The following is a 10,000-nucleotide window of genomic DNA, read 5'->3' on the forward strand; positions in this document are numbered from 1 at the left end:
ATAATTCCTTTATTAATTAATAATAATGATGATAATTATGATAATGACAAAATTAATGCTAATAATAAAATGATAATTACAATGATAAATTTGATAATTACTGCAATAATAACAATAATTAACTCTATTCTAATAATTTTCATACTAATAATAGCTATAGAAAAAATAATAATGTCATTATTATTGTGATAATGAGCATTATTGTCATTATTATTTCTAAAATTATCATTATCATTATCATCATTATAAAAATAGTTATAATGATGAGAATCACTGTAATAATTAGCATAATAATTATTGTAACTGCAATAATGTAAATAATGATAATTATAATCATGACGATAATTACTATTATGATGATCATAAGAATAATGACAATAATGATGGTAATGACAATAATAATCATAGAGTCCATTTATAACTAAATAGTCTAAAACTAATAAAATCCCAAAAGAAAAAAACGGCTAAATCTAGCGTATTACAGCCTTTTCAGGGAAACGTCGAAAAAAAAACTTTTTCGCTTTTAAATGAAAATTATGATGATTTTAACATGAATTTCAGTAATTATGATGTTTTTCTTTCATAATTCCTTCATTATTAACAATAATGATGATAATTATGATGATAATGACAATAATGATAATGATGATAAAATGATAATTATAATGATAATTTCAATAATCACTGCAATAATAGCAAAAATTAACTCTATTCTAATAATTTTCATATTAATAATGACAATAGGAATATTAATAATGTCATTATTATTGTTATTATAATGAGTATTATTGTCATTATTATTTCTAGAATTACCATTAATGTTATCAGTATAAAAATAGTTATAATGATGAAAATGACAGTAATAATTAACATAATAATAATTATAACTGCAAAAATGATAATGATAATCAGCGTTAATGACTATATTGATGATAATCATAAGAATAATGACAATAATGATGATAATCAAAAGAATAATGACAATAATGATGATAATGATAATAATCATAGAGTTCATTTATGATGAAATAATGGCTAAGACTAATAAAATCCCAAAAGTCGAACAAACGGCAAATTCAAGCGCATACAGCCTTTTGAGAGAAACGTCGAAAAAAAAACACTTCTTCGCTTTTAAATAATATTCATGATGATTTAAACATGAATTCAGGTAATTATGATGATTTTCATCATCAAAAATCAAAATTATCATTATAATTATAATTCTATTATTATTATCATTATTATTGTCATTATCATCATAATTACCATCATTATTGTTAATAAAGGAATTATCATGAAAATCATTATAATTGCCCGAATTCAGGTTGAAATCATCATAATTTTCATTTAAAAGTCAAAATGGTTTTTTTCGACGTTGTTTTGAAAAGGCTGTAATACGCAACATTTTGCCGTTTTTTCAACTTTTGGGATTTTATTAGTTGTAGCCTTTATATCATTATAAATAGAGTCCATGATTATCATTATCACCATGATCACCATCATTGTCATTATTCTTATGATTATCATCATTATAATCATTATCGCCATGATTATTTTTATTATTATTGCAGTTATAATGATTATTATGCTAATTATTACTCTCATTTTCATGAAAATGAAAACTTTAGAAATAATATTGACAATAATATTCATTATAATAACAATAATAATGATATAATTATTTCTAATGTCATTATTAGTATGAAAATTATTAGAATAGAGTTAATTATTGCTATTATTGCAGTAATTATGAAAATTATCATTATAATTATCATTTTATTATCATCATTATTATTGTCATTATCAACATAATTACCATAACTCTTGTTAATAATAAAGGAATTATTATGAAAATCACCATGATTACCGGAATTCATGTTAAAATAAGTATTATCATTTAAAGGCGAAAAAGTTTTTTTTCGACGTTTCTCTCAAAAGGCTGTATAGGCTAGATTTTACCGGTTATTCGACTTTTGGGATTTTATTAGTTTTATCCATTATTTCATTATCAATGGATAATCATAATGACAATAATACTCATTATAATAAAATGATAATGATATTATTAATTCTATTGTCATTATTTGTATGAAAATTATTAGATTACAGTTAATTATTGCTATTATTGCAGTAATTATTAAAATTATCACTATAACGACAATGATAACAGATAATAATAAAAGTAATTATAACACGGCTTTTATTGTCATGATAATCCCTATTATTATTGTTATTATTTCTAGAATTATCATTACTGTCATTATCATTATTAAAATAATTATAATGATGAAAATGACATTACTAATTAAGATAAGGATTATCATAATGACTATATTAAGGGTAATTAGGGCCATAATGACAGTAATGATAATAAACATGATGATAATGACAATAATGATGATAATTATCACTATAAAACCCATCTGTAATGAGAAAAAGGCTAAAAGAAGAAAAATCCAAAATGTCGAAAAACCGGCGAAATCTAACGTAATACAGCCTTTGGAGAGATAAGTCGAAAACCCCCCTTTTTCCAGTTTAAATGATTATGAAGATCTTAGGAATAATTCTGCTAATTATGATGATTTTGATGATATCCCCATCAATAATGACAATAATGACGTTAATAATGACAATTATGAGAGTAGTTAGAACAATAATTATGATAATAATTACACAATTATAATCATAATGATGATTTGCCTAATAATTGCAATCATAGCAATAATCAACAAAATTCTAATGATTTTCCTAATAATAATAACGAAATAATAATAAAATTGTATATAATACGGCTATTATTCTTATTATAATCCTTACTATTGTTGTTATTATTTTCAGAGTTATCATTATTGTCATTATTATTATTAGAATAATTATCATGCTGAAAATGACATTAATAATTAAGATAATGATTATTATAATGACTGTATTAATGATAATTAGAGCGATAATGACAGTAATGATAATAATGATGATACTGACAATAATGATGATAATTATCATTATAAAGCCCATCTATAATGAGAAAAAGGCTAAAAGAAGAAAAATCCCAAAAAGTCGAAATATAGCGAAATACAGCCTTTGGAGAGATGAGTCGAAAGACCCTCTTTTTCCAGTTGAAATGATGATTATGATGATCTTAGCAATGATTCTGCTGTTTATGATGATTTTGATAATAACCCCATCAATAATGACAATAATGACGATAATAATGATAATTATGAAAGCAATTAGGACAATTATTATGATGATAATTATACAATGATAATTATAATAATGATTTGTCTAATAATTGCAATAATAGCAATAATCAACTCTATTCTAATGATTTTCCTAATAATATTAACGACAATGATAACAGAAATAATAGTAAAAGTAATTATAACACGGCTATTATTGTTATTATAATAATTATTATTGTTGTTATTATTTCCAGAATTATCATTTTTGTCATTATCATTATTAAAATAATTATAATGGTGAAAATTACATTAATAATTTAGATAATTATTATAATGACTATATTAAGGGTAATTAAGGGCGATAATGACAGTAATGATAATAATGATTATGATAATGACAATAATGAGGATAATTATCATTATAAAGCCCATCTATAATGAGAAAAAGGCTAAAAGTAGAAAAATCCCAAAAAGTAGAAAAACCGGCGAAATCCAGCGAAATACAGCCTTTGGAAAGATGAGTCGAAAACCCCTTTTTTTCCAGTTTAAATGATGATTATGATGATCTTAGCACTAATTCTGCTAATTATTATGATTTTGATGATAACCCCATCAATAATGACAAAAATGGCGGTAATAATGACAATTATGAGAGCAATTAGGACAATGATTATGATAATAATTATACAATGATAGTTATAATGATGATTTGACTAATAATTGCAATACTAGCAATAATCAACACTGTTCTAATGATTATCCTAATAATAATAACGACAATGATAACAGAAATAGTAATAAAAATAATTATAACACGGCTATTATTCCTTTTATAATCCTTATTATTGTTATTATTTCCAGAATTATTATTATTTTCATTATCATTATCAAAATAATTATAATGAAAATGACATTAATAATTAAGATAGTGATTATTATAATGACTATATTAAGGGTAATTAGGGCGATAATGACAGTAATGATAATAATGATGATGATAATAACAATGATGATAATTATCATTATAAAGCCCATCTATAATGAGAAAAAGGCTAAAAGTAGAAAAATCCCAAAAGTCGAAAAACCGGCGAAATCTAGCGAAATACAGCCTTTGGAGAGATGAGTCGAAAACCCCTTTTTTCCAGTTTAAACGATGATTATGATCTTAGCAATAATTCTGCTAATTATGATGATTTTGATGATAACCCCATCAATAATGACAATAATGACGATAATAATGACAATTATGAGAGTAATTAGGACAATAATTATGATAATAATTATACAATGATAATTATAATGATGATTTGCATAATAATTGCAATAATATCAATAATTAACACTATTCTAATGATTTTCCTAATAATAATAACGACAATGATAACAGAAATAATAATAAAAGTAATTATAACACGGATATTATTATTATAATCCTTATTATTGTTGTTATTAGTTCCAGAATTATCATTATTGTCATTATCATTATCAAAATAATTATAATGATGAAAATGACATTAATAATTAAGATTATGATTATTATAATGACTATATTAAGGGTAATTAGGGCGATAATGACAGTAATGATAATAATGATGATGATAATAACAATAATGATGATAATTATCATTATAAGCCTATCTATAATGAGAAAAAGGCTAAAAGTAGAAAAATCCCAAAAAGTCGAAAAACCGGCAAAATCTAGCGAAATACAGCCTTTGGAGAGATGAGTTGAAAACCCCCCTTTTTCCAGTTGAAATGATGATTAAGATGATCTTAGCAATAATTCTGCTAATCATGATGATAACCCCATCAATAATGACAATAATGACGATAATAATGATAATTATGAGAGTAATTAGGACAATAATTATGATAATAATTATACAATGATAATTATAATAATAATTTCCCTAATAATTACAAAAATAGCAATAATCAACACTATTCTAATGATTTTCCTAATAATAATAACGACAATGGTAACAGAAATAATGATAAAAGTAATTATAACACGGCTATTATTCTTATTATAATCCTTATTATTGTTTCCATTATTTCAAGAATTATCATTATTGTCATTTTCATTATTAAAATAATTATAATGATGAAAATAACATTAATAATAAAGATAATGATTATTATAAGGACTATTTTAAGGGTAATTAGGGCGATAATGACAGAAATGATAATAATGATGATGATAATTATCATTATAAAGCCCATCTATAATGAGAAAAAGGCTAAAAGTAGAAAAATCCCAAAAGTCGAAAAACCGGCGAAACATGGCGAAATACAGCCTTTGGAGAGATGAGTCGAAAACCCCCCTTTTTCCAGTTTAAATGATGATTATAATGATCTTAGCAATAATTCTGCTAATTATGATTTTGATGATAACCCCATCAATAATGACAATAATGATGATAATGATAATTATGAGAGTAATTAGAACAATAATTATGATAACAATTATACATACATACATACATACATATATATATATATATATATATATATATATATATATATATATATATATATATATATATATATATATATATATATATATATATATATAATTATTATGATAACAATTATGATAACTTAATAATTATAATTATGATATGATAATAATTATGATAATTATGATATGATAATAATTATGATAATAATGATAATAATAATTAATAATAATGATAATAATAGTGATAATAATAATTATTATTATGATAATAATTATGATAATAATGGCAATAATGATAATTCTGGAAATAATAACTACAATAATAAGGATTATAATAACAATGATAGCCGTGTTATAATTACTTTTATTATTATATCTGTTATCATTGTCGTTATTATTATTAGGAAAATCATTAGAGTAGTGGTGATTATTTTTATTATTGCAATTATTAGGCAAATTGATGGGGTTATCATCATAATTAGCAGAATTATTGCTAAGATCATCTCTCCAAAGGCTGTATTTCGCTAGGTTTCGCCGGTTTTTCGACTTTTGGGATTTTCTACTTTTAGCCTTTTTCTCATTATAGATGGGCTTTATAATGATAATTATCATCATTATTGTCATTATCATCATCATTATTATCATTACTGTCATTATCGCCCTAATTACCCTTAATATAGTCATTATAATAATCATTATCTTAATTATTAATGTAATTTTCATCATTATATTTACTTTAATAATGATAATGCTAATTCTGGAAATAATAACAAGAATAATAAGGATGATAAGAACAATAATAGCCGTGTTATAATTACTTTTATTATTATTTGTTATCATTGTCGTTATTATTATTAGGAAAATCATTAGAATAGTGTTGATTATTGCTATTATTGCAATTATTAGGCAAATCATCATTATAATTATCATTGTATAATTAGTATCATAATTATTGTCCTAATTACTCTCATAATTATCATTATTATCGTCATTATTGTCATTATTGATGGGGTTATCATCAAAATCATCATAATTAGCAAAATGATTACTAAGATTATCATAATCATTTAAACTGGGAAAAGTGGGGTTTTCGACTCATTTCGCTAGATTTCGCCGGTTTTTGCTATTATTGCAGTAATTATCAAAATTATCATTATAATTATAATTTTATTATTATTGTCATTATCATCATAATTATCATCATTATTGTTAATGATAAAGGAATTATCATGAAAATCATTGTAACTGCCCGAATTCATGTTAAAATCATCATAATTTTCATTTAAAAGTGAAAAAGGGTTTTTTTCGACGTTTTTCTGAAAAGGCTGTAATACGCAACATTTTGCCGTTTTTCGACTTTTGGGATTTTATTAGTTGTAGCCTTTATTTCATTATAAATGGACTCTATGATTATTAATATTACCATGATCATCAATATTATCATTATTCTTATGATTATCATCATTATAGTCATTATCGCCATGATTTTTATAATTATTGCAGTTATAATGATTATTATGCTAATTATTACTCTCATTTTCATCATTATAACTATTTTTATAAGGATAATAACAATAATGATAATTTTAGAAATAATAATGACAATAATACTCATTATAATAACAATAATATTGATATTATTATTTCTAATGTCATTATTGGTATGAAAATTACTAGAATAGAGTTAATTATTGCTATTATTGCAGTAATTATGAAAATTATCATTATAATTAACATTTTATTATTATCATCATTATTATTGTCGTTATCATGAAATCATCATAATTCCTTGAATTCATGTTAAAATCACCATAATTATCATTAAAAAGCGAAAATGTTTTTTTTCGACGTTTCTCTCGACAGGATTGAATATGCTAGATTTTACCGTTTTTTCGACTTTTGGGATTTTATTAGTTTTAGCTTTTATTTTATTATAAATGGATTTTATGATTTTTATTATCATTATGATCATTATTGTCATTATTCTTATGATTATCATCATAGTCATTATCGTCATGATTATCATTATTATCGTTATCATTATTGCAGTTATAATGATTCATCATTATAACTATTTTTATAATGATAATAATGATAATTTTAGAAATAATAATGACAATAGTACTCATTATAATAACAATAATAATGATATTATTATTTCTTTATTCATTATTAGTAGTAAAATCATTAGAATGGGGTTAATTATTTCTATTATTCCAGTAATTATCAAAATTATTATAATTATCATTTTATTATTATTACATTTTTATTGTCATTATCATAATTATCATTATTGTTAATAATAAAAGAATTATCATGAAAGTCATCAAAAGTACCAGAATTCACGTTAAATCATCATAATTATCATTTAAAAAGCGAAAAGTTTATTTTTGACGTTTCTCTAAAAATTCTGTATACACTAGATTTTGCCGTTTTTTCGAATATTCGGATTTTATTAGTTTTAGCCTTTATTTCATTATAAATGGACATCAATGATAATTTTAGAAATAATAATGACACTAATACTCATTATAATAACAATGATAATTATATTATTATTTCTATATTCATTATTAGTATTAAAATATTCGAAGAGAGTTAATTATTGTTATTATTACAGTAATTATCAATATTATCATAATTATCATTTTATTTTATGAACATTATTATTGTCATTATCATCATAATTATCATCATTATTGTCAAAGGAATTACCATGAAAATCACCATAATTATCTGAATTCATGTTAAAATCATAATTGTCATTTAAAAGCGAAAAAGTTTTTTTTCGACGTTTCTCTTAAAAGGCTGTAATACGCTAGATTTTGCTGTTTTTTGGACTTTCGGGATTTTATTAGTTTTGGCCTTTATTTCATTATAAATAGACTATGATTTTTATTATCATTGTCATCATTATTGTCATTATTCTTATGATTATCATCATTGTAATCATTATCGTCATGATTATCATTATAATTATCTTTATTGCAGTTATAATTATGCTAATTATTAGTTATTTTCATCATTATAACTATTTATATAATGATAATAACAATAATGAGAAATTTAGAAATAATAATGACAATAATACTCATTATAATAACAATAATAATGATATTATTTCTATTGTCATTATTAGCATGAAAATTATTAGAATTCAGTTAATTATTCATATTATTGCAGTAATTATGAAAATTATCATTATAATTATCATTTTATTATTATTATCATTATTGTTTTTCATTATCATAATAATTATCATCATTATTGTTAATAATGTAGGAATTATCATGAAAATCATCATAATTATCTGAATGCATGTTCAAATCATCATAAATATCATTTAAAAGAGAAAAAGTTTTTTTTCGACGTTTCTCTCAAAAGGTTAGATTTTGCCGTTTTTTTCGCTTTCTGGGATTCTATTAGCTTTAGCCTTTATTTCATTATAAATGGACTATGATTATTATTATTATCATTATTGTCATTATTCTTATGATTATCATCATTATACTCATTATCGTCATGATTATCATTATCATTATTGCAGTTATGATTATTATGCTAATTATTACTGTCATTTTCATCATTATAACTATTTCTATAATGATGATAACAATAATGATAATTTTAGAAATAAAAATGACAATAATACCCAATATAATAATAATAATAATATTATTATTATTTCTATTGTCATTATTAGTATGAAAATTATTAGAAAATTATCATTTGAAAGCGAAAAATGGTTTTTTTCGACGTTTCTGTAAAAAGGCTGTAATACGCTAGATTTTCCTTTTTTTCGACTTTATGGATTTTATTAATTTTAGCCTTTATTTCATTATATAATTATAGTCAGTATCATGATTATCACTATCATCATTATCATTATTACAGTTATAATGATTATTATGCTAATTAATACTGTCATTCTCATCATTATTACTATTTTTATAATGATAATAACAATAATGATAATTTTGGAAATATAAATGACAATAATACTCATTATAATAACAATAAAAAGAATATTATTACTTATATTGTCATTATTAGTATGAAAATTATAAGAATAGAGTTAGTTATTGCTATTATTGCAGTTATTATCAAAATTATCATTATAATTATCATTTTATTATTATCATTATTATAGTCATTATCATCATCATTATCATCATTATTGATAATAATAAAGGAATTCTCATGATAATCATCATAATTACCTGAATTCATGTTACAATCATCATAATTATCATTTAAAAGCGGGAAAGGTTTTTTTTCGGTTTCTCTCAAATAGGCTGTAAGACGCTAGATTTTGCCGTTTTATCGACTATTGGGATTTTATTCGGTTTAGCCTTTA

The sequence above is a fragment of the Penaeus vannamei genome, chromosome 6 (genome assembly GCF_042767895.1).
Source record: "Penaeus vannamei isolate JL-2024 chromosome 6, ASM4276789v1, whole genome shotgun sequence".
Lineage (NCBI taxonomy): Eukaryota > Metazoa > Arthropoda > Malacostraca > Decapoda > Penaeidae > Penaeus > Penaeus vannamei.